Source organism: Gossypium arboreum, chromosome 4, assembly GCF_025698485.1.
Source record: "Gossypium arboreum isolate Shixiya-1 chromosome 4, ASM2569848v2, whole genome shotgun sequence".
Classification (NCBI taxonomy): domain Eukaryota; kingdom Viridiplantae; phylum Streptophyta; class Magnoliopsida; order Malvales; family Malvaceae; genus Gossypium; species Gossypium arboreum.
The window spans coordinates 28,111,579-28,139,209 of NC_069073.1; the positions used below are offsets into that span (position 1 = coordinate 28,111,579).

General features: G+C 37.8%; 1 long non-coding RNA gene and 1 other non-coding gene across 2 annotated transcripts in view; one reads left to right on the plus strand and one right to left on the minus strand.

Annotated features, from left to right (window-relative positions):
- The window catches only part of LOC128291693 (uncharacterized), an 85,439-nt gene that overhangs the window by 54,090 nt on the left and 3,718 nt on the right, over nucleotides 1-27,631 (minus strand). The window lies entirely within an intron of this gene.
- LOC128292170 (small nucleolar RNA R71) lies at nucleotides 12,864-12,970 on the plus strand. Its single transcript, XR_008282155.1, has one exon. It is a non-coding gene; the product is annotated as a small nucleolar RNA R71 (small nucleolar RNA).

Consider the following 27,631-nt stretch of genomic DNA (forward strand, 5'->3'; position numbering starts at 1 on the left):
TGGACGAAAGAGCAAGTTAAGTCCGCGTTTTATTGGACCGTATGAAATAATTGAAAAAGTTGGACCGGTAGCATATCGGCTAGCGCTACCACCTGAATTAGAGAAGATTCATGATGTGTTTCACGTATCTATGTTAAGTTGGTATCGTTCGGATCCTTCACATATAATTTCACCGACAGAAATTTGAACTACGACCGGATATGACTTATGAAGAAGAACCGATTAAGATTTTAGCTCGAGAAGTCAAACAACTAAGAAATAAAAGTGTTGCACTTGTGAAAGTGTTCTGGCAAAAGCATGGGGTAGAAGAGACTACATGGGAACCTGAAGAAACTATGAAAAACCAATACCCACACCTATTTACCGGTAAGATTTTCGAGGACAAAAATCCTTAAAAGGGGGGGAGAGTTGTAATATCCTAAATTAGGGCTTAATCGGAATAGTGGTTTCGTGACCACAAATCCGAGATAGAAATAATTATTTTATAATTATTTTGATGAATATGATATGATTTCATGATTGTGTGAAAATTTCGTGATGAAATTCTATGCCTAAAGTGTTTAAATTGAAAGTAGGGACTAAGTCGAATAAGTTGCAAAATTTGCATTCTAGAAGTTTTTAGTATGAAATTGCATTGAAATATTAATTAGGAGGTCTTAAATAGAAATTTGACCAATTTATAAGTCTATGGACAAAAAATGGACATGGATAGAATTTTTGGAAAGTTTAGTAGTAAGGGCATTTTGGTCATTTAGTTATTAAAATGAATTAAAAACAAAATTAAAAGCCAATTTTTGTCCATTTTCTTCATTAGGCCGAAATTTCAAGGGTTCTCCATAGTTAGGGTTTGTTTCAAGCTTCCAAGCTCCATAGTAAGTGATTCCAAGCCCCGTTTTTAATGTTCTTTACGTTTTTGGAATCCCGGTAGCTCGATTAAGCTTATGTTAGCAATAATTCATCCTAGGGTTTATATTTGGAAAAATACCCATAGGTGAAATTTGTGTATTTTGATGTTTTATGATAGAATATGGGGTTTTAAATTATGTTAGACAACTTGTGCTACTCGGTTTTGAGTGAAAACGAGTAAAAGGGCTTAATCAGCAAAAATACCTAATAGTCACAAGTATATGTTAGAGTAAGAATTTGATGTTGCCATAGAAGGGAAAAATGATCAGCATGTTATAAAACATAAGAATAAGGAATAAAGTTTAATTCCCGAGCCTAGGGGCAAAAGTGTAATTATGCAAAAGTTTAGGGGCAAAAGTGTAATTTTTCCAAAGTTCGTATTAAATTCTGTTTTGATGAATTTATGTATTGAATAAGATTAATTTGGCATTACAGATCAAGAGAAACGAGATTCAAGTCGCGATCGAGGAAAAAGATTGTGGACTAAATTGCAAAATCTTTATATTTTGGTACCAAGGTAAGTTCATGTGTAAATAATGTAGCATAAATGTTATTTTTAAGTTATTAATGTTAATTATATGATATGCTGATTTTTAATCGTGAAATATTATGCTTTGTGGTTAATATTGAGTAATATGCAAATTATGTTTACTACTTGATAAATATGAATTGCTACCGAGTATCGGTTTCGATATTCCATGGAAGACGGCAAATGTGAGATCGAGGGAAAAAGCCCGTTTGAACCTTAGGAATAGATTAGGATACAAGTGACATGTCACTAGGATGGTTGAGCATCCGAATACTTGAGTTGAGTCCGAGTTCACTTATGGATGCGAATGTCCGAACTCGTTGAGTTGAGTCCGAGTTCGTGAAATGTAACTAGGCATCCGAACTCGTTGAGTTGAGTCCGAGTTCACTTATGGATGCGAATGCCCGAGCTCGTTGAGTTGAGTCCGAGTTCACTTAGGGGCGGGTTACATGATTTCTTGATTACATATGAGGCACTTATGTGCAAATTATCCGTGTATCCGAGTTGTATTCCGATGTGTTCAACAGGTGAAATTTCTAGTGAAATGGAAGAACACTTAAGATGCAAGCGACGTTTGGGTAAGTGTTGTGAAATGGACACTTTGGACAAGTATGTTCTTAACTCTCGGGTTGAAAATAGATACAACAACGATAAGGTGGTAAGATGATGAATGATGTTTAGAAATGTGATATATGTTTTGGTGATACCATGCTAAAGTTGTTTGGTATATTTGTATTGTTATGTTACTTGTTATTTACATATGAACTTACTAAGCATTTATGCTTACTCCTCCTCTTTATTTACTGTAGTTTTGAACAAGCCAGCTCGGGAATCGGGACGGTCAAGGTTTGATCACACTATCCAAAGGACTTTCATCTGGGTAAATGGCTTGTAAAACTGAAGTATGGCATGTATAGCAATATACTTATTTTGTGTAAATAATTTTATGATATGGCCATGATTGGTTGAGAAAATGTTTGATATTGATAAGTCATGGTGATGGTTAAATTTAGATCATGTTTGATATCATGGAAGTTTAAATAGGTTATCTAGTTCATAACAACTCATGAAAAGATGAAATTTGCCTTAAAACAGAATATTGCTGCAGCAATGGCATGAATTTGAAAAATCACTAAAAATATTATAAATGGAATTAAATGATGAGCAAGTTATGAAATTGAATCTTAAAGAGTCTATTTTCATATGGATTAAAAAAAACAGGCATATAAATTATACTTTATGAGATATTTGAAACCTTGTGAAACAGGGCCAGAGTGATTTCTGGATCCTCTGTTCTTACTTTAAAAATTCATAATAAATTGTAAAAAAATAATTAAAGTCATTATTTATATGTACAGATTCCTTGTTGAGTCTAGTTTTAAGATAAAGAAACCTTGTAGTCATTGAAATTCTGTATAGAGAGATATCTGATTCGAAATACACAGAGGTCAGAGCAGTCAAACCCTGAAACAGGGGAGACTTTAACTAATAAACTGTACTAATTGGACCAACCAAAAATTCTATAAAAAAACTTAGTAAATATATATAGGAGTCTAGATTTAGAGAAAATTTGCAGATCTTGATTTCAAGTTTCGTAACTCGAGATATGATTTTTCTTGTAACTATGACGCGGGTAGCTAGAAAGCTGTGAATGTAGAAACAAATGATTTGAAGTTCTTAATTTGATAAATTATGTTCGGTAACCCCTCAAGCTCGACTCCGGCGACGGTTTCGGGCGTGGGGGCGTTACATAATCATCCTCATATATAGCATAGTCGGGATGCCCTGTGGGGACATCTGACCGATCAGAGTGAGGGAGGATGCTTGTGTCACCGTGTTAAGGAGACCGAAGTACCATGCCAGGCGAGTCACATAAGGGCCGATGGATATGACTCCCTTCCTGTGCTACTCTGTCTGATGGCGAATGGCGAGGGCAATGAAATAAGCAAGGTCTTGTCAAGGTGTGGGCTAGGATGGCGTGTATGTATCGCAGGGATGGGGTGAGAGTTGATGCCTTGGAGCGACTTGGGTCATCGATGGCTGAAGCAGGGACGAGGGCCCTCCAACAGTTTGAAGGAGAGTAGTGGATGTGGTGATGGAGGCTCGCGAAGTCATCGTCCATAATCCTCTGTGTCTAGTCCTAACGCGACTCTGAACTCAGGTACGCTCAACTAGTGAACTAATCCATAGTGACAGGACTGGACTGTTCTAGGATCATCGAAACCTGTCATAACAACTTAAAGGTGAAAGGTTGAACAGAGTTCTAGTGTGAGCTCGAGGTACGTTGGCTCGACGATCTCAAAGAATAGCCCTCGTGGTCAGTCGTCAGGAGGGCCTGAGCTGCGTCAGCCTGTTGGATTTGTTCTAGTGCGGTCCAGTCAATGCAACAACCCACACCTAAGGGTCGAGCTTGTACTATCTGAAAAGTTCCTCCTGTGGTCCCAAGGGAAACTGGAGGAATGGATGCCTAATTTCCGCGGTAGGACCCGACAATGATGCTACTCCTTTCCTCTTCTTCGAGGCAAGGACGACGATTTTCTTGCCACATAGATTTGACATGTTATGCAACAGCTTGGTAGAGGGAGGAGCTTGGGTCGTCAATGGTGGTGCTATGGTCGGTGCACGGGCGTGGCAGGGAGTGTGTGTGAAAGGATTCCGTCAGCTAGGGTTTGATATTTGGGGAAAGGGATGATGAATAGGTGGAGGGTTTATATAGATTTTGGGGCACACGACCGTGGGACATGCCCATGTGTCCTAATTTTAGCTCGTGTGTATCGCGACTTTCAAATTTAGGTGCGTCTGAAATTCGGCCCACGCCTGTGTTCTTTGGTTGTGTTGATGCACACGGCCATGTCACACGGCCATGTCCTACGTCGTTCGCTTCTCCCACACCCATGTATGGATGCACAGGCCCGTGTTAATTTCACAGTCTTGAGCACGGGTGGTGGGCACGGGCATGTCGCACGCCTGTGTTAATTTCTCAGTTTCAACCACGGATTATGGACACGGGCGTGGCGCATGCCCGTGTTGTTTGAACAGTTTTGTCTACAGCCATGTCGCACGGCAATGGCAACATATCGAATCTCATGTTAGGGAAAACTTTTGCTCTGTTTTCACACAATTGTATCGCACGGCCGTGTCTTCGCCCGTGGTATGGGCACGGCCTAAGGCAAGCCCGTGTGCCTGGCTGTGTGGATTTGGACAATCAGTGTTCAAAGACACAGTTAGTGAATTAGATGTTAAAAACTAAAATTAAAAGAAGTTAACACCGTTAGTGCTCAGGTTGCCTCCCGAGAAGCATTTATTTATAGTCTAAGCTCGACTTACCTCTCTATTGCGTGGTCATGGTGGTGCGAGGAGTTTACACTCCTCATCCCTACTATCAATTTTATCAAAATAAGGTTTTAGACAAGTACTATTTACCTTGAATGTATCGAATTTGGGATGAATTACCTCGACTGTGCCGTATGGGAAAATGCTAAGTACTGTAAGAGAGATTTCTCTATTTGGTTCAGAGGTGTCAATCCGAGGGTCTGCTGCATCTAATAGTACTTTATCTCCAACCTTAAGTTGATTTGGTGAAATATTGAGCTCGTCGTGGCGTGATTTTGGTTTATTGTGTGATCTCGGTTTTTGTGTCTGCCATTCATGTAACGCCCTCACGCCCGAAACCGTCGCTAGAGTCAATTTTGAGGTGTTACTAAACTTAATTCATTGATTAAATAGCTCAAATAATTTATTTTAAAAATTTTCAAACAAGCTGACTAACTGCGTCACAGTCGCTTAAAAATTCATATCTCGAGTTTCAAAACTCGAAATTAAGATCCGTAAATATTTCCTGAAACTAGACTCATATATCTATCTACTAATTTTGTTTCTAGAATTTTTGTTTGGGCCAATTAGTACAGTTTATTAGTTAAAGTCTCCCCTATTTCAAGGTTTGACTGCTCTGACCCCTGTGTATTATGAATTAGATATCTCCCTGTACAGAGTTTCAATGATTATTCTGTTTATTTCTATTAAAACTAGACTAAATAATGAATCTGTACATATAAAGCATGACTTCTAATTATGTTTTTACAATTTATGGTGAATTTGTAAATACAGAATAGGGGTTTAAGAGACCACTCTGACCCTGTTCCACCAAAACTTAAATATCTCATAAAATATAACTCATATACCTGTTTTGTTCCATCAATATGAAAATATACTTATTAAGATTCGATTTCATAACTTATTTATCATTTAATTCTATTTCTACTATTTTTAGTGATTTTTCAAATTTACGTCACTGCTGCTGTCTGATTCTATTTTGTAGGCAATTTTATTTTTTCAAGGATTTTGATGGTTTAATTAAGACATAAAGCATACATGTTATCATATATAAACTTGATTAGCCATTCCAATAGCTAATCATTTACATACCCTTTTCTTACCAAACCATAATCATATCATAAGATCATTTATACAAAGTAAGTATATTGCTATACATGCCATTCTCAAAATATACAAGCCATTTTACCAATTTGGGTCTTCGGATAGTGTGAACGAGCCTTCGATCTATCCCGATTCTCAAGTCGGCTTGTCAAAACTACAATGAATGAAAAGGAGGGAGTAAGCATAAATGCTTAGTAAGTTCACATGCAAATAATAAGTAACATGATTATGCAATCCAACATAAACATCATTAAAACACTCATAACATAAGAATGCTTACTATCTTACCACAATTTTGTCTCACCAAGTTCTCAACCAAGGATTAAACTCATACCTGTCTATTTTCACTTCTTCAACACATTCATCATCGAATCACTTTCATTTTAAATATTCTCCATATTCTCTTAGGATTTTCCCGTTGAACACATCGGAATATAATTTTGGATACGCGGATAGTGTGCACGTAAGTGCTATACTCATAGCTAAACAAGCTCAATAGCTTTTGAAATCTATGTAGTCAAGCTACCATGTAACCCACCCATAAATGAACTTGGACTCAACTTAACGAGCTCGGGCTTTCGCATCCATAAGTGAACTCGGACTCAACTCAACGAGCTCGGATGCCTAGTTACATCTCACGAACTCTGACTCAACTCAACGAGTTCGGAACTCAACCATCCTAGTGACATGTCACTTGTACCCTAATCTATTCCCAAGGTTCAAATGCGATTCTTCTCAATTACACATTTTAATCGTCTTGTTCGAAATATAGAAACTGATAATTGCTAGCATCTCATACTTATCAAGTTGTTCACACAATTTACATATTACCAAATACTAATTCACAAAGCATAATATTTCATGATAATAAGTATAATATCATATAAATATCATTAAACCACTTAAAATAAAAATTATGTTACCTTATTTACACATGAACTTACCTCGATACAAAATATTAGCAATTGAGCCTATTCCTCGTAAACTTTGTTTTTCCCTCGATCACGACTTGAATCTTGTTTCTCTTGATCTATAATACCAAATTAATTTATTTAATAAATACATTCATCAAAAAAGCCCCTAGTACGAACTTTGGCAAAATTACCATTTTGCCCCTAAACTTTCACATATTTGCACTTTTCCCCAAGGCTCTTAAATTAAACCTCATCCTATTTTCTTATGTTTTACGACATGCTGATCATTTTTCCCTTCCATGGCAACATCAAATTCACACTCTAACATGTACTTATGAATATTAGGTATTTTTACCGATTAAGCTCTTTTACTCGTTTTCACTTAGAACCGAGTAGCACAAGTTGTCTAACATAATTTAAAACCTCATATTCTATCATAAAACACCAAAATACACAAATTTCACCTATGGGTATTTTTCCAACTATGAACCCTAGGTTGACTTATTGCTAGTATAAGCTAAATCGAGCTACCGGGATTCCAAAAACATAAAAATCATTAAAAACGGGGCTTGAAATCACTTACTATGAAGCTTGGAAGTTGAAGAAACCCTAGCTATGGAGAGAGGTAAGGTTCGGCCAAGGCTTGATGAAGATGAACACATTTTGGCCTTAATTTCCCTTTTAATTAATTTTAATTACAAAATGACTAAAATACCCTCAATACCTTTCTTTGAAAATTTTCATGTACAAGCCCATTTTTGTCCAAAATTTTAGAAATTGGTCAAATTGCTATTTAAGACCTCCTCATTAATATTCCAAAGCAATTTCATACTAAAAACTTCTAGAATACAAGTTTTGCAAATTATTCGATTTAGTCTCTAATCTCAACTTAAGCACTTTATGCATAGAATTTCGTCACGAAATTTTCACACAATCATTCAATCATATCATAAACCTCAAAATAATTATAAAATAATCATTTTTATCTCGTATTTTTGGTCAAAAAACCACTATTCCGATTAGGCCCTAATTAGGGATATTACAATTCATCTAGTTCCTGGACTTGTAGCCTTCGTTCTTCATAGATGGGTCATTTGCCGTTACTCAAATATGGCTCAGGTGTGTTTAAATGTGTGTCCTGCAAAGAAGGTTTCACCACATGACCAGTATTAGTAGTACGATTTATACAATCACCCTAGATATTCGATGTGTTACTTGAATTACAAGCTTGAAGAGTGATTGTTTCCTCACCCACACGAAGTGTGAGTTCACCTGTACCAACATCAATTATAGTTCTAGCAGTTGTTAAAAAGGGCCTTCCTAAAATTAAAGGCATGTCACTATCCTTTTCTATGTCTAGAACAACAAAATCAACTGGGAATATGAATTTGTCAATTTTAACGAGTACATCTTCAATAATACCCTAGGAAATCTGATTGTTTTATCTACTAACTGAATGCTCATCCTAGTTTGTTTGGGTTTCCCAAGACCTAGTTGTTTAAACATTTTATAAGGCATGACATTGATACTAGCCCCTAAATCAGCCAAAGCATTATTAACATCTAAACTACCAATCAAACAAGGAATCGTAAAACTCCTTGGATCTTTTAATTTGTTGGCCAACTTATTCTGTAGTATGGCTGAGTAAACTGCATTTAACTCCACATGTGACGCCTCATCCAACTTTCTCTTATTTGTTAAATGCTCCTTTAAGAATTTGACTGCGTTTGGCATCTGCGAAAGAGCTTCAATAAACGGTAAGGTAATATGTAATTTTTTTAATAATTTAAGAAATTTACCGAATTGTTCGTCTGTGCAGTCTTTCCTTGTTGCATTGGGGTATGGCACACGAGGTTTTTGCTCTTTACTTACCGGTGTTTGTTCACTGTGGTCTACCTCACCTTTGCTTTTACTTACCACAATTCCTTGCCTCGGTTCTGGTTCAGGTTCGACTAACCCTTCCTCATCTTGAATGGTAATTGCATTGAGCTATTCCCTTGGGTTAGATTTAGTGTTACTCGGCAGGCTACCTTGTGATCGTTCAGAAATCAATTTGGTGAGTTGGCCTATCTGAGTTTTGAGCCCTTGGATCGACGCTTGTTGATTCTTAAGTGTTTTTTCAGTATTCTAAAAGTGAGTTTTCGACATTGAGATAAAATTTGTTAGCATCTCCTCAAGGTTCGGCTTCTTTTCCTGTTGGTAAGGTGGTTGTTGAGAACCCGAAGGGTGTTGTGGCCTTTGATTTCCTTAATCGCCCCACGAGAAATTGGGATGGTTTTTCCAACCTACATTATAAGTATTACTATATGGGTTATTTTGAGGTCTAGAGTTATTGTTACCCATATATTGGACTTGTTACTCCTTGATGCTAGGGTTCAAGGGTTGATATTCTGTGTATGCTCCTCCTCCATTTGAATCGCACTTCATTCACTGGATGTGCCTGAGTAGAACCACACAAACCGTCAATCTTTTTATTTAAAAGTTCTACTTGGTTAGATAGCATAGTAATCGCATCGAGGTTGAAAACACCAGTTGCTTTCGTCGGCTTTGTGTAACAACCCTTACCTCTAACCGCCACCAGATCAGGGTATGAGGCATTACTACACTCTTATACACTTTTCTAATACATACATTTCAATTATATATTAAAACCTTTCATGAGCACCCTCTATGTCCCTATTATAGGCTTTATGAGACCCAAAACAATCATTGAAGTTGGTTCAGAACCAAACCAGAACTTTTTGAACACTTATACATTTTTCACTAAAACAGGGGTCGTACACCCGTGTGACATGGGCCACGCCCGTGTGGTCACACACGCCCGTGTTAAAAACATCGCGCATTCTGTTTATGCAGCACGGCCAAACCACAGACCCATGTGGTGACCGTGTCCTAACCCATGGCTGAGACACACGGTCGTGCCTCTAGCCCGTGTCACACACATTAAGCTATTTTCCAAGCCCTTTTTATGTTCTTAACTCTTTGTACTATCGACCTTTTTCATACTCTTAATTATATTTATCTTAACCACATCAAGACATTACTCATGTTTACATAAAATAGGTTTACTTACTTATAGCCATTATGAGCCATACATCATGGCTTTATACAATGGGACAGTATAAGCCTATACATTTGGCTAAATCATAATATTACATAATACCAAAAACTAAATCTCTATACATGCCACTCACTTATAGATAAATAAGAATTTCTGTTATTCCAACCTAACAAATTGATAGTGTGATGATACCTCTAACGATCTCCAACCCTAAGCCAATCCTGAAAAACACTGAGAGAAATGGGAAAGTAGTGTAAGTTTTATAACTTAGTAAGTTGGCATATAATAATAAGAAATTTAATTAACAATATTATCCCATTCCTCAATAAGTATGCTCAAGAAAATAGAATCAATATTCACATGATTTCACCTTTTTACTCAAATTCAGTTTAAACTGTTTTCCCGAGTCATAGTCACTAATTTAATTATTTCATAAGCTACAGAACTCAAAATTAAGTTCTGAAAATTTTCCCTACAATTAGACTCATATACCTTATTGCCATAAAATTTGCAGAATTTTTAGCATAGCCAATTATTACAGTTTATTCATTAAAATTTCCCCTATTTCACTATTTGATAGTTCTGACATCTCTTCACAAAAACTAATATCTTTAATTACAAAGACTTAAAATAATGTTCTCGTTTGATCCAATATAGGATAGACTCAATAAGGATTCTAAGCATATAAACCATGCACCATAATTATTTTTATACTATTTATAATTATTTTTCTAAGTCAGAACAGGAGATCACGTAATCATTCTAAACCAGTCTCACAAGAATTTAAATATCTCATAAAGTATAATCTATTTGCTCACACCGTTTTATTTCTACAAAAATAGACTCAATGAAATTTAATTGCATATCTCATTCAATTATTTTCATTTCCTACCATTTTTGGTGATTTTTCAAATGTACATGACTGGTACTGTCCAAATCTGCTTTACTTTTAAAATTCACTATTTCTTGCTTTCTCTATAGTTGCATTAATGGTAACACTTACCCCTTATCAACCTTACCAAAGTACAATCATAAAACGAGCTTATTGCTCATAGTTTACACATATATAACTGCACTTATTCTCAAGATTCATATTCACACTTACACATATAAATGCCTCAAACACATTGTTCACTTACACATTATTATCACATGATTAAAACCTTTTCACATTTAATCACTTTTCATTATATCAATTCAATACCCGTTGAAACCTATGGAATACTAAAGGATACATGGAATAAGGCACAAAGTGCCACGTTGTAATATAGCCGAAGCTATCACTGTAACATAGCTGAAGCTATCACTGTAACGTAGCCAAAGCTACCACTGTATTGTAGCCGAGGCTACCACTAAGATGTAGCCAAAGCTACCACTGTATTGAAGCCGAAGCTACCACTGAGATGTAGCCGAAGCTACCACTATATTGTAGCCGAAGCTACCACTGTATTGTAGCCGAAGCTACCACTGAGATGTAGCCAAAGCTACCACTATATTGTAGCCGAAGCTACCACTGAAATGTAGCCTATAGATTCCTAAGGTTCAATCAGGATTTGTTTCGGTCTCACTCATTAACACTTATTCAACATTCACTTAATCACTTGTCTTGTAACAACACTAATTCAAAAATTTTTTTATAATATGCATAATCATAGAAATCACATTTAAATACAATATTTCAATGCACTTTCTTGTACCATAGACATATTTTTAAATCGATTTATAAACTTGGCTTATTAAGCATTTAATTCAACACAATTCAATTAATTCACTAATTTAACTTTCAAATATAAATTACAATGTTATTACATTATTATTATCACACCAACTTACCTCAAATGCCAAAACGACTAATTTTCCCGACTTAGCCAACAACTTCGTTCTTCCCCGATCTTAGTCCAAATTTCATGTTTTCTTGATCTAACATGTCAAATAGCACTAATTTAACACCTTTTATCATCACATTAATCAATTCAATTCACATATCAAATTTTGGAAAATTTATAATTTTGCCCCTTAACTTTTCAAAAATTACACTTTTACCCCTAAGCTCGTAAAATAATTTTTAATAAATTTTCTTATGTTTCATGACATGCGAAACATTTTTTCTCTTCCATGGAAACTTCAAATTCTCACTAATTCACACACTTATGACCAATTTATAACTTTTACAATTTAACCCCTTTTATACGATTTCATCAAAAATCATCTAATAAAACTCGTTTCTCTAATCATAGACATGCATAATCTGCCATAATTCATCAAAATACACAATTATTCAACATGGGTCAATTTTTAAAATCAAACTCTAACTCAAAATAATGGTAGAAATAGCAAAACCGAGTTACCGGAATTTCAAAAATACGATGAACATTAAAAACAGGGCTCAAATGCACTTACAATTGAGCTTTGAAAATCTTGAAACCCTAACCATGGCTTCTTGAAAATTTTGGCAGCATGGGGAAGAGAATGAGCAGATTTTTGGGTTTTAAATTTTGTCTTTTATGCCTTAAAACACCCAAATGACCAAAATGCCCCTTTTTACTAAACCTTCAATTTTACCCTTCCATGTCTAATTTTGTCCGCACCAAAATATGATGATCTATTTGCCATTTAAAGACTTCTAGTTTAAACCTCCATTTTAAACAAGTACTTATATTTTAGAACTCATATTTTGCAATTAATGCAATTTAATCCCAATAATAAAATTGGGCACTTTATCGATAAAATTACTTAACAAAATTTGCACACAATCACTGAAACATATCATGGACTCTAAAATAATCATAAAATAAATATTTCTACCTCGAATTTGTGGTGTCGTAACCACTGTTCCGACTAGGCCCTATTTCAAGCTGTTACACTTTGTCCTCATAACTTGCCACTGATAATTATTCAGTGAGATCTCCTCTACAAAGTCTTATTTTTGATAGTCCCACCCGCAGCTGCGTCAATCATCTGTCTAGTCGAAGGGTTCAAGCCATTGTGAAATGTTTGAACCTGTAACCATAAGGGAAGCCCATGGTGAGGTCACTTTCTCAAGAGGTCCTTGTATCCCTCCCATGCATCATAGAGTGTTTCTAGATCAATCTGCACAAAAGAAGAGATATCATTCCTTAATTTGGCCATTTTAGCCGGTGGAAAATATTTAAGTAAAAGCTTTTCGGTCATTTATTCCCAAGTAGTGATTGACCCTCGTGGTAACGAGTTCAACCACTATTTAGCTTTGTTCCTCAATGAAAAGGGAAACAACCAAAGGCGAATGGCATCATCAAAAATGCCATTGATTTTAAAAGTATCGTAAAACTCCAGAAAATTTTCCAAGTGATTGTTTGGATCCTCATCCTGCAAACCATCAAACTAAACAAACTGTTGTATCATTTGAATTGTGTTAGGCTTCAGTTCAAAATTATTTGCGGCAATAGCAGGTCTAACTATACTTGACTCAATTCCTGTTAAATTAGGTTTAGCATAATCATACATAGTGTGTGGAGCAGGATTCTAATTTATCGGATCAGCAGCAATCGTAGGAGATAGTATATTTTTCTAATTTTCAGCCATCTCCTTGGTTGTGGTGTGAATGTCGTCCTCTTGCTCTTCCTCTGTGTATCTTAGGCTTCGCCTTATTTCTCTTTGGTTCTGCGAGCTGTGCTATCGATATCACTATCAAAAAGTAATGGTCCCAATGGGTTTCTTCTAGTCATACACTATAAAAAAACCAACCAGAAGTGAATAAACGAAAAATTATAAAAGAAAATAAAAATTTAAATTGCAATAAAAGTAAAATGGCTAAAGTAATAAAAATCGAGTGTTCCTAATATCTTAGTTCCTCGACAACGACGCCAAAAACTTGATAATGTGATGTGATAAGTGCAATAAGTTTTATAATTTATGAATGTCCGTTCTTGAAAACTAACTATTATCACGACAAAGGCAAGCGCACCTTATTGAACAGTAGTATAGCTATGGCAAGATTGGGATGTCTAACCCAAAAGAACTAAAAGTACTAGTATTAACTTTCTTTTTATCTAAAATAATTACTAAACTAAGAATGCACAGAAAGTAAATTGGAGAAATAATTGACTCTGAATCAGACGATTTATTCACTTGACTTGATCCGTAGAAATTCCTAAGTTATATTATTATCTCTCTCGAGACTAATAACATCTAACCCTAGGTTGATTAATTGAAATCTCTTTATAATTGAAAACCCTAGGGTTGCATTAACTTGGTCTATGGATTCCCTTATTAGGTTTCTGTAACACCCAGTACCCGAGACCGTCGCCGGAGTCGGACACGAGGGGTTAACGGGCTTAATCCACTTATTTGCACAGTTCATTTTAAAATTTTCCAGCCAGCTGGCTAACTGTGTCACTGACACCTTAAAAATCATATCTTGAGTTCCACAACTCGAAAATCAGTTTCGTAATTTTTCCCTGAAACTAGACTCATATATGCATCTAAAAATGTTTTTCTAGAATTTTTGGTCAGGCCAATTAGTACAGTTTATTAGTTAAAGTCTCCCGTGTTACAGGGATCGACTACACTGACCTTTGCGCATTACGACTTGGATATCTCCCTGTACAGGGCTTAAATACTGATGCTGTTTGTTTCTACAGAAACTAGACTCGAAAAGGAATCTGTACATATATGGCATGACTTCTAATTATCTCTGGTAAATTTATAATGAATTTCCAAAGTCGGAACAGGGACTCCAGAAGCCGTTCTGGCCCTGTCTCACGAAAACTTAAATATCTCTTAACATACTGCTCATATGATCGTTTCGTTACTTTCCTATGAAAATAGACTCGTCAAGGTTCGTTTACATAATTTATTCACTATTTAATTCCATTCCTAAAATTGTTAGTGATTTTTCACATCTACATCACTGCAGCTGTCAGCATCTGTCTTTAAGGTAGGCTTTACCTATTTCATAGTTTCCATGATTCAACTAGCCCATTTAACATAAATAGCACAAAATATGATCATGATTAACCATCCCAATGGCTAATCGTTTCCAAACATTTCCATACCTCTTAATGAACAACATTCAATGATTATAGTACCATGCCCAAAGTATACTTAAGCCATTTTCGCATGGCTATCCAAATTTACACAAAACCGAAAGGTACATGACCTACAACAAAAGGGTAGTCCTATACATGCCATTTCAAATTCCAGCCAAAAATATACCGAAAGGAGCTTTGATAGTGTGGGCGACTTCGACTTCAAAATCCCGAGTCCGATAGCTGAAGAACCAAAATCTATAAAACAGAGAATCAAAGAAAACGGAGTAAGCATTTAATGCTTAGTAAGTTTGAGCCATGAATTTAAACACAACCAAAGTATGGCATTCATATAGCTAACAGATAATTTCATATGCACAAATTCTCAATATTATACTTACTTCACATTACCAACCCTTATATTCATACACAAAGATCAACTTAGCCAAAGGCCGGTAGCTCATTTATCAACTGAGCGAATACTTATTTGTAAGAGCTCAACTAATTCAAGCACACACGAAACATGCCTCATTGTTGGGATTTCACAAGCGTATTAACTGAAATTTTTCCAGCAAGTTCATTCATTCCCGAATCACGTACCTTCGGAGTTTAACCGGATATAGCTACTCGTTCAAATACCTTCGGGACATAGCCCGGTTATAGTAGCTCTATGAAAGAGCGATACCCGAGCCTATTTACCGGTAAGATTTTTCGGGGACAAAAATTTATTAAGTGGGGGAGAGTTGTGACATCCCTAAATTGACCCTAGTCGGAAAGTGGTTTCGGGACCACTAAACCGAGTCATAATAATAATTAACCATCATAATTGATGCTCATTATATGCATATATACATGTGTGAAAATTTCATGTTTGGATTTTGTTAATTGTAAGTGAATTTTTATCAAATAGGACTTATGTGAGGAAATTTAGAAATGTGCTAGGCAAATGTAAGGTGGCCTATTAATACATGTGGGAAAGTGTTGTCCTTGCATGTCAAATTAGCCAAAATGAAGCATGATGGCTGGCCATGCTATGAGTGGAAACATGTTGCCAACATGTTTAGTTAGTGGATTATGTAGAAAGAATAAAGAAATGAAAAAAAAAAAGAGAATATGAAGAAAAACAAAGAAAAGAAAAAAAGTGTTCATTCTCTCATTTTCTCCTTGCTTGGCCGAATGTACTAAGAAGAAAGGGGGAAAGCTTGAGAAAATCAGCCATGGAGTTTGCTAGACTAAGGTATGTTGATGTTATCCATGAGACTCATGCATGTTTTTAGTTGATAGTTTGAATCCCACCTAACCCATGGTCTAAACCTTTACCATGAAATGGGGATGATATTCGCCATGGGTGTTGTCTTCTTGGTATCATTGATGTTTGATGTTTGATGTTGTGGTGGTGAGGCATGAAGATGAGTTAAGTTTCGCTAAGGTGGGTTTGTGTGGATGTCATTTGCATGCTAAGTGTCAAGCTTAGTAATGATATATGTGTATGGTGTCTTTGATGTTGTGAATGGAAGTAGAAGAAAAGTAAAAGAAATTTATGTAGAAATGTGATGTATGTGGATTCATAGGATGTTACAAATAGGTGTGAAGCTATGCTAGAAGAGAAAAGAAATTCGGCCAAGTGTTCATGGGAGGAAAACTAAGTGTTTGAAAGAATAAAAAAATGATGCCATAATTGATAGTATGGGTATTCGGCCATTTAATCAAGTGTGTAGGTGATGTTAGATCAATTTTAGCACATTCGCTATTTAGGTATACCCAATCATGATATTGCCTTTGATTGTATAAAATCAACTAAAATGGGTGGTTAGTGAGGGTGGCTATTTAATATACTGAATATGTATATGTGTATGTGTGATTGGATTATTGATAGAATAGTAAATTGCATAAGGCTATTGGCCGAATAGCCAAGAACATAAGGTAGCAAGATAAAAATTTTACCATGTCGTTCCGTATGTTATATGATCATTAGAATGTGGATACCAACATATGTACCAAAGCGATTGAATGAGTTAATTTGTTTGTTTAAGCTCAAGATCCTAAAGGAGAGGCGTCCAACAAGGGGAAATCGAAGGTCAACGAGTAGCCGACTTAGAATTATTTGCCCAACACAAGGTAAGTCATTAAGCACATATGTTTGATATTGCTTAAATGATTGTAAAATCTATGCAATTGTGTTTAATGGGATGCTATATATATATAAATGAAATTGTATGTGTATGGAGTGATGACAATTGTTGAATGTAAAAGAAATAGTGAAATGTGTAGAAAGTTTGCTTTCGGCACTAAGTGTGCGGGCAATACGTGTGTACGGTGACGAGATTGGCACTAAGTGTGCGTGCTGGAAATATATGGCACTAAGTGTGCAAGCTCGAAGGGTATGGCACTATGTGTGCGGGCTTAAATCGCATGGCACTAAGTGTGCGAAATCGAGTATTAAGCTTGTGTGTGCGTATTCTCTATATATATATAAATATCTCTGATCGAACAATTATATGGAGGGTGTGTCTCCATCGAGTTGAGTATGGACAGCGGATCGGGTAAGTACCTTGAGCTCATGACGAATAGGTAATATGTTCATGCTCGGGGTTGAGCTTGGTAAGCTTTAAATCTATGTGATGATTGCAATTGTATGATTGTGGTGAAAATGAGTTGGTGTGTAAAATGCCTCAAATATCTTATTGTATAGAATATGAAATGTGGATGTATGACTTGGTATGAGATTGAACCGAAAGGTCCAAGGAACTATGATATAGTTCGATATGGATGGAGTACTTAGCCTCGTTCATTATTTCATGTTGTAATAATTTTGTTAATGGATGGTTGTGGAATGCTTATGGCTTACTGAGTTATAAACTCACTCGGTGTTTTCTTGTCACCCATTTTAGGTCTCTTGGACTCGTCTCTTGTGTACTCGGAACCGTCGTCAAGTCATCACACCGCGAACAATCTTTTGGTATTGTCTCCTTAGTCGATCTAGGAGAACATTTGGCATGTATAGGCTATTTTGTTTTGTTGAATTTTGGGTTGTAAACTTTAAGCCATGCGAAAATGGCCTATGTGGTCGGTTGAGTGTGATTCTAAAACCTATAGTCACAAGTCTTAGAAACCTTAATTTTGATAAGGTGGCCATAGCTTGTATTATGTATGATGAATTATAGTTGGCCATGGAAGAATTATGAAATAGTCATTGTTTGCTTTAGTAACAGATGCTGCCAGCAGCAGTGAGGTGAGATTGAAAAATCACTAAAAATAGTAGAAGTAGAATTAAATAGTGAATAAATTATGAAATTGAACCTTGATGAATCTACTTTCATATGGAAGAAACGAAATGGTCATATGAGTCAGATTTTAAGAGATATTCAGGTTTTCGTGAAACAGGGCCAGAACGGTTTCTGGATCCCCTGCTCCGACTTTGAAAATTTACCATAAATTATCCAGAAACAATTAGAATTCATGCCTCATATGCATAGATTCCCCTTTGAGTCTAGTTTCGTTAGAAAGAAACGTTATGAGCATTGGAGCTCTGTACGAGATGATATCCAGGTCGTAATGCGCAAAGGTCAGTGTAGTCGAACCCTGAAACAGGGGTGACTTTAACTAATAAACTGTACCAATTGGCCCGACCAAAAATTCTAGAAAAAAATTTGTGTATGGAATTATGAGTCTAGTTTCAGGGAAAATTTACGGAACTGGTTTTCGAGTTTAGGAACTCGAGATATGATTTTTAAGGTAACAGTGACGCAGTTAGCTAGCCTGCCTGGAACAGAAATTCATAATTTCCAAGAGAGAAATAAGGGAAGTAAGCCCGGTAACACCTCGTGGTCAAATCCGGTGACGGTCACGGGTTTGGGGTGTTACAATTTTATTGGTATCAGAGCTATGGTTTATTCGGTTTTAGGACTACCATAGAGCGTGTGAGTCTAGCTATACATGCCAAATTGTTAGTGCTTAATAATGTGATGACTTCTGACGGTTGAAATTTTTGTTTTGATTAGCGATGGAACCCGGGATAGAGAGACCCTTGGCGGATGACGTTGAAAGTGTAGCGGCTGCTCCTGCGCAAGGGACACCGCTTGTTGAGCCTCAGTCATCCGCGAATAATCAAAATGAAGGGGCGAAACAAGCCTTCTTCACCATGATGAATGAGTGGGTCGCGCAATATGCCCGAACTAATCCTACTGTCCAACCATTCCCGAATTTAAATAATCCACCCCAAGAGCCCGTGATGCCATCGCCATCGATCTGTGAGGCTGAGTAAACCACTTGTGGACTTGATTAGGAAGCGTGGGGCCGAGAAGTTTAAGGCCATAGTTACCGATGATGCCGAAAGGGCCGAATTCTGGCTTGATAACACCATTAGAGTGTTTGATGAACTGTCATGCACACCCAATGAATGTCTTAAGTGTGCTATATCCTTGTTACGAGACTCAGCCTACTATTGGTGGAGGACCTTGATTTCCATAGTCCCAAAGGAACAAGTTACTTGGGATTTCTTTCAAACGGAATTTCGGAAGAAATATATTAGTCAACGGTTCATCGATCAGAAGCGTAAGGAATTTTTGGAGCTCAAGCAAGGCCATATGACAGTATCTGAATACGAACATGAGTTCGTAAGACTTAGTCGGTATGCTCGGGAGTGTGTGGCTGATGAGGTTGCTATGTGCAAAAGATTTGAAGAAGGATTGAATGAAGATTTAAAGCTGCTAGTGGGTATTTTGGAGATAAAGGAGTTCGTAACACTAGTCGAACGAGCCTGCAAGGCGGAAGAACTTGGAAAGGAGAAGAAGAAGGCTGAATTTGAAGCAAGAGATTATCGTAAAAGATCGGCGAGTAAAGCTCCGTTCTCGACCGTAAAGAAATTCAGGGAGGACACTAGTAAGTCGAGGGCAACTACGGGAATTTCCATCAGAGCCCGACCATTGACGGACTCCCGAGCTACTTCGGTAGCTAGTGTGGGCAATAATCGTCAAGAGCGACCTGAATGCCCCCAATGTGGAAGACGACACCTAGGTGAATGTTGGGGTAAGTCATGTTAACTGGCCTATTACGGATGTGGTTCAAGGACCACTTCATTAGAGATTGCACGGAACTAGATGAGAAGAATAAGATGCAAGGTGCAAGATCTAGTGGGGCGACACCAGAGGTAGACCCCGAGGATTTCAGGAGGTAGGGTGGTAATCGTAAAGGAGCCACTGATACGGCTGTTTGATCCGAGACCCGCGCTCCTGCTAGAGCATATGCCATCCGCGCACGAGAGGAGGCATCCTCCCCTGACGTTATCACCGGTACTTTTACTCTTTTCGATACTAATGTGATTGCTTTGATTGACCCGGTTCTACTCATTCTTATATATGCGAAACCTTAGCATCCAAAGAAGACTTTGCCTATTGAGTCTATCGAGTTTGTAATTGGTGTCAAACCCTTGGGTCATTACGTGCTTGTCAACAAAGTGTGTAAGAAAAGTCCCTTAGTGTTTCGAGGTTCTTGTTTTCCGCGGACTTGATGCTTTTGCCGTTCGATTTAATTCGACGTTATTCTTGGGTTGGATTGGTTGACCATGCATGATGCGGTTGTAAATTGCAAAAGCAAGACTATCGATCTGAGGTACGCGAATAATGAGATAATTTGGGTTGAGTCTACGGACTTAAAGGGTTGCCGGTTGTAATATCGCAATGTTGGCCCGAAATATGTAAGAAAAGGGTGCGGCGTACCTTGCGTATGTGCTCGATGACAAGGAGTCGAAAAGAAACCCGAATCTGTGCGTGGTTTGTGAATACCGGATGTTTTCCACGAAGAATTGCCGGGTTTGCCACTGTTCGAAATAGAGTTTGGCATCGAATTGGTACCGGTACCACTCCAATTTCGATAGCTCCGTATCATATGGCACCAATGAATTAAAGGAGTTGAAAGCTCGGTTGCAAGAATTGGTGGATAGAGGTTTTGCTCGCCCGAGTTTTTCGCCTTTGGGTGCGCCAGTGTTGTTTGTGAAAAGAAGGATGGAACCATGAGGTGTGCATCGACTATCGTCGACTTAATAAAGCTACGATAAAGAACAAATATCCGCTATCAGCAGATCGACGATTTGTTCGATCAACTCGAAGGAGCTTCGGTGTTCTCGAAAATAGATTTGAGATCGGGCTATTATCAATTACGAATTCGAGATTGGACGTACCCAAGAGCGCCTTGAGCGAGATATGGTCACTATGAGTTCCTAGTGATGCCGTTTGGGCTTACTAATGCCCTGCGGTGTTTATGGATTTAATGAATAGAATTTTCAGGCCATACTTGGATCGGTTCGTAGTTGTATTTATCGATGACATTTTGGTCTATTCGAGATGAAATCGAACATCTTTGAACACCGAGGCTAGTGTTGCAAATCTTACGAGATAAGCGATTATACGCAAAGTTCAATAAATGTGAATTTTGGTTGAAAGAGGTTAGCTTTTTGGGGCACGTGGTGTCCGTGATCGGTGTCGGGTGGACCGAACAAAATTTCGGCCATAGTCGATTGGAAACCACCAAGGAATGTTACCGAAGTTAGGAGCTTTTTGGGGCTTGCCGAATACTATCGATGATTTGTGAAAGGTTTTTCGGTGATAGCTGCACCGATGACAAAACTACTTCAAAAATATGTTAAGTTCGAGTGGTCGGAACGCTGTTAAGAAAGTTTTGATCGACTAAAGACCCGTTTAACCGAGGCCCCGGTACTAGTACAGCCGGAGTTCGGTAAAGAGTTTGTCATATACAGTGACGCATCCTTGCTTGGGTTAGGTTGTGTGTTGATGCAAGAAGGTCGAGTTGTGGCTTACGCGTCGAGACAACTAAAGCCGCATGAGAGAAACTATCCGACCCATGACCTTGAACTAGCAGCCATAGTGTTCGCCTTGAAGACATGGCGGCATTACTTGTTTGGAGAAAGGTGTCACATTTATTCGGACCACAAGAGTCTAAAATATTTGATGACTCAGAGAGATTTAAACCTGGGACAAAGACGTTGGCTTGAGTTGTTGAAAGACTATGAACTCATCATTGATTATCACCCGGGAAAGGCCAACGTGGTGACCGATGCTTTAAGTCGCAAGGCACTGGTTGCTTTGAGAGCGATGGATGCTCATCTATCCGTTTCAGCCGATGAGGTGCTAGTAGTCGAATTAGAGACCAAACCGTTATTGATTCATCAAGTACTTGAATCTCAGAAGGTCGACGCCGAATTGGTTGCTAAGCGAGCCAAATGTGTTTCGAATGAGGAATCGGAATTTCAGATTGACGACCATGATTGCTTGACGTTCAAGGGTCAATTATGTATTCCAAGGAATTCGGAACTTGTTTCGATGATTTTGAACGAGGCTCACAGTAGTCGAATGTCAATCCACCCGGGTAGTACTAAAATGTACAATGACCTGAAACGTCGGTTTTGGTGGCATGGTATGAAACGAGACATCTCTGACTTTGTTTCGAGATGTTTAATATGTCAACAAGTGAAAGCGGAGCATCAAGTGCCATCGGGATTACTTGACCGATCACGATACCCGAGTGGGAATGGGATCGAGTCACCATGGACTTTGTATCCGCCATTGTCGCAAGTAAGAAGGATGCGATCTGGGTCATTGTTGATAGATGACCAAGTCTGCTCATTTTATTCTGTCCGCACGGATTTTTGCTTGATAAATTGGCGTAATTATACGTCTCCCAAATTATTCGATTGCATGGGGTGCCTATTTCTATCGTGTCGGATAGAGACCCAAGATTTACATCGCGATTTTGGAAGAAAGCGCAAGAGGCTTTGGGTACCAAGCTGCATTTTAGCATGCTTTCATCCCCAAACCGATGGTCAATCCGAACGGATAATTCAAATCCTGGAGGATATGTTGAGATGTTGCATCCTTGAGTTTAGTGGTTCATGGGAAAGATATTTGCCTTTGATTGAATTCGCTTACAACAATAGCTTTCAATCAAGTATTAAGATGGCGCCTTACGAGGCTTTATACGGTCGTAAATGCCGTACCCCATTATTCTGGACTGAACTTAGTGAAGGTAAATTCTTCGGGGTTGATTTGGTTAAGGATGCCGAGCAAAAAGTTCGAGTGATTCGTGAAAGTTTGAAAGCTGCTTCGGATCGCCAAAAGTCGTATGCGGATTTGAAAAGAAAAGATATTGAATATCAGGTTGGAGACAAGGTCTTTCTCAAAGTTTCACCTTGGAAGAAGGTGCTTAGATTTGGTCGTAAGGGCAAATTGAGTCCGAGGTTCATCGGGCCATATGAAGTATCCGAACGAGTTGGGCCAGTCGCATATCGATTAATTTTGCCCCCTGAGCTCGAAAAGATTCACAATGTTTTTCATGTCTCGATGCTTCGACGATATAGGTCTGATCCATCGCACGTAATTGCTCCATCTAAGATTGAGATTCAGCCTAATTTGAGCTATGAAGAGGAACCGTTCGCATTATGAGGCGTGAAGTAAAAGAGTTGCGCAATAGGAAAATCCCGTTAGTGAAGGTGTTGTGGCATAAACACGGAATGGAAGAAGCCACTTGGGAACTTGAGGACTCTATGAAAGAGCGATACCGAGCCTATTTACGGTAAGATTTTTCGGGACAAAATTTCTTAAGTGGGGAGAGTTGTGACATCCCTAAATTGACCCTAGTCGGAAAGTGGTTTGGGACCACTAAACCGAGTCATAATAATAATTAACCATCATAATTGATGCTCATTATATGCATATATACATGTGTGAAAATTTCATGTTTGGATTTTGTTAATTGTAAGTGAATTTTTATCAAATAGGACTTATGTGAGAAAATTTAGAAATGTGCTAGGCAAATGTAAGGTGGCCTATTAATACATGTGGGAAAGTGTTGTCCTTGCATGTCAAATTAGCCAAAATGAAGCATGATGGCCGGCCATGCTATGAGTGGAAACATGTTGCCAACATGTTTAGTTAGTGGATTATGTAGAAAGAATAAAGAAATGAAAAAAAAAGAGAATATGAAGAAAAACAAAGAAAAGAAAAAAAGTGTTCATTCTCTCATTTTCTCCTTGCTTGGCCGAATGTACTAAGAAGAAAGGGGGAAAGCTTGAGAAAATCAGCCAGACATCTCGACTTTGTTTGAGATGTTTAATATGTCAACAAGTGAAAGCGGAGCATCAAGTGCCATCGGGATTACTTGACCGATCACGATACCCGAGTGGGAATGGGATCGAGTCACCATGGACTTTGTATCCGCCATTGTCGCAAGTAAGAAGGATGCGATCTGGGTCATTGTTGATAGACCGACCAAGTCTCCGCTCATTTTATTCTGTCCGCACGGATTTTTGCTTGATAAATTGGCGAATTATCGTCTCCCAAATTATTCGATTGCATGGGGTGCCTATTTCTATCGTGTCGGATAGAGACCCAAGATTTACATCGCGATTTTGGAAGAAAGCGCAAGAGGCTTTGGGTACCAAGCTGCATTTTAGCACTTTTCATCCCCAAACCGATGGTCAATCCGAACGGATAATTCAAATCTGGAGGATATGTTGAGATGTTGCATCCTTGAGTTTAGTGGTTCATGGGAAAGATATTTGCCTTTGATTGAATTCGCACAACAATAGCTTTCAATCAAGTATTAAGATGGCGCCTTACGAGGCTTTATACGATCGTAAATGCCGTACCCCATTATTCGGATGAACTTAGTGAAGGTAAATTCTTGGGGTTGATTTGGTTAAGGATGCCGAGCAAAAGTTCGAGTGATTCGTGAAAGTTTGAAAGCTGCTTGGATCGCCAAAAGTCGTATCGGATTTGAAAAGAAAAGATATTGAATATCGGGTTGGAGACAAGGTCTTTCTCAAAGTTTCACCTTGGAAGAAGGTGCTTAGATTTGGTCGTAAGGGCAAATTGAGTCCGAGGTTCATCGGGCCATATGAAGTATCCGAACGAGTTGGGCGATCGCATATCGATTAATTTTGCCCCGAGCTCGAAAAGATTCACAATGTTTTTCATGTCTCGATGCTTGACGATATAGGTCGATCCATCGCACGTAATTGCTCCATCTAAGATTGAGATTCAGCCTAATTTGAGCTATGAAGAGGAACCGGTTCGCATTATGAGGCGTGAAGTAAAAGAGTTGCATAATAGGAAAATCCCGTTAGTGAAGGTGTTGTGGCATAAACACGGAATGGAAGAAGCCACTTGGGAACTTGAGGACTCTATGAAAGAGCGATACCGAGCCTATTTACCGGTAAGATTTTTCGGGGACAAAAATTTCTTAAGTGGGGGAGAGTTGTGACATCCCTAAATTGACCCTAGTCGGAAAGTGGTTTCGGGACCACTAAACCGAGTCATAATAATAATTAACCATCATAATTGATGCTCATTATATGCATATATACATGTGTGAAAATTTCATGTTTGGATTTTGTTAATTGTAAGTGAATTTTTATCAAATAGGACTTATGTGAGAAAATTTAGAAATGTGCTAGGCAAATGTAAGGTGGCCTATTAATACATGTGGGAAAGTGTTGTCCTTGCATGTCAAATTAGCCAAAATGAAGCATGATGGCGGCCATGCTATGAGTGGAAACATGTTGCCAACATGTTTAGTTAGTGGATTATGTAGAAAGAATAAAGAAATGAAAAAAAAAGAGAATATGAAGAAAACAAAGAAAAGAAAAAAAAGTGTTCATTCTCTCATTTTCTCCTTGCTTGGCCGAATGTACTAAGAAGAAAGGGGGGGAAAGCTTGAGAAAATCAGCCATGGGAGTTTGCTAGACTAAGGTATGTTGATGTTATCCATGAGACTCATGCATGTTTTTAGTTGATAGTTTGAATCCCACCTAACCCATGGTCTAAACCTTTACCTTGAAATGGGGATGATATTCGGCCATGGGTGTTGTCTTCTTGGTATCATTGATGTTTGATGTTTGATGTTGTGGTGGTGAGGCATGAAGATGAGTTAAGTTTCGGCTAAGGTGGGTTTGTGTGGATGTCATTTGCATGCTAAGTGTCAAGCTTAGTAATGATATATGTGTATGGTGTCTTTGATGTTGTGAATGGAAGTAGAAGAAAAGTAAAAGAAATTTATGTAGAAATGTGATGTATGTGGATTCATAGGATGTTACAAATAGGTGTGAAGCTATGCTAGAAGAGAAAAGAAATTCGGCCAAGTGTTCATGGGAGGAAAACTAAGTGTTTGAAAGAATAAAAAAAAATGATGCCATAATTGATAGTATGGGTATTCGGCCATTTAATCAAGTGTGTAGGTGATGTTAGATCAATTTTAGCACATTTGGCTATTTAGGTATACCCAATCATGATATTGCCTTTGATTGTATAAAATCAACTAAAATGGGTTGTTAGTGAGGGTGGCTATTTAATATACGAATTTGTATATGTGTATGTGTGATTGGATTATTGATAGAATAGTAAATTGCATAAGGTTATTGGCCGAATAGCCAAGAACATAAGGTAGCAAGATAAAAATTTTACCATGTCGTTCCGTATGTTATATGATCATTAGAATGTGGATACCAACATATGTACCAAAGCGATTGAATGAGTTAATTTGTTTGTTTAAGCTCAAGATCCTAAAGGAGAGGCGTCCAACAAGGGGAAATCGAAGGTCAACGAGTAGCCGACTTAGAATTATTTGCCCAACACAAGGTAAGTCATTAAGCACATATGTTTGATATTGCTTAAATGATTGTAAAATCTATGCAATTGTGTTTAATGGGATGCTATATATATATAAATGAAATTGTATGTGTATGGAGTGATGACAATTGTTGAATGTAAAAGAAATAGTGAAATGTGTAGAAAGTTTGCTTTCGGCACTAAGTGTCTTGGCAATACGTGTATGCGGTGACGAGATTGGCACTAAGTGTGCGTGCTGGAAATATATGGCACTAAGTGTGCGTGCTGGAAATATATGGCACTAAGTGTGCGTGCTGGAAATATATGGCACTAAGTGTGCGAGCTCGAAGGGTATGGCACTATGTGTGCGGGCTTAAATCGCATGGCACTAAGTGTGCGAAATCGAGTATTAAGCACTGTGTGTGCGTACTCTATATATATATATAAATATCTCCGATCGAACAATTATATGGAGGGTGTGTCTCCATCGAGTTGAGTATGGACAGCGGATCGGGTAAGTACCTTGAGCTCATGACGAATAGGTAATATGTTCATGCTCGGGGTTGAGCTTGGTAAGCTTTAAATCTATGTGATGATTGCAATTGTATGATTGTGGTGAAAATGAGTTGGTGTGTAAAATGCCTCAAATATCTTATTGTATAGAATATGAAATGTGGATGTATGACTTGGTATGAGATTGAACCGAAAGGTCCAAGGAACTATGATATAGTTCGATATGGATGGAGTACTTAGCCTCGTTCATTATTTCATGTTGTAATAATTTTGTTAATGGATGGTTGTGGAATGCTTATGGCTTACTGAGTTATAAACTCACTCGGTGTTTTCTTGTCACTCATTTTAGGTCTCTTGGACTCGTCTCTTGTGTACTCGGAACCGTCGTCAAGTCATCACACCGCGAACAATCTTTTGGTATTGTCTCCTTAGTCGATCTAGGAGAACATTTGGCATGTATAGGCTATTTTGTTTTGTTGAATTTTGGGTTGTAAACTTTAAGCCATGCGAAAATGGCCTATGTGGTCAGTTGAGTGTGATTCTAAAACCTATAGTCACAAGTCTTAGAAACCTTAATTTTGATAAGGTGGCCATAGCTTGTATTATGTATGATGAATTATAGTTGGCCATGGAAGAATTATGAAATA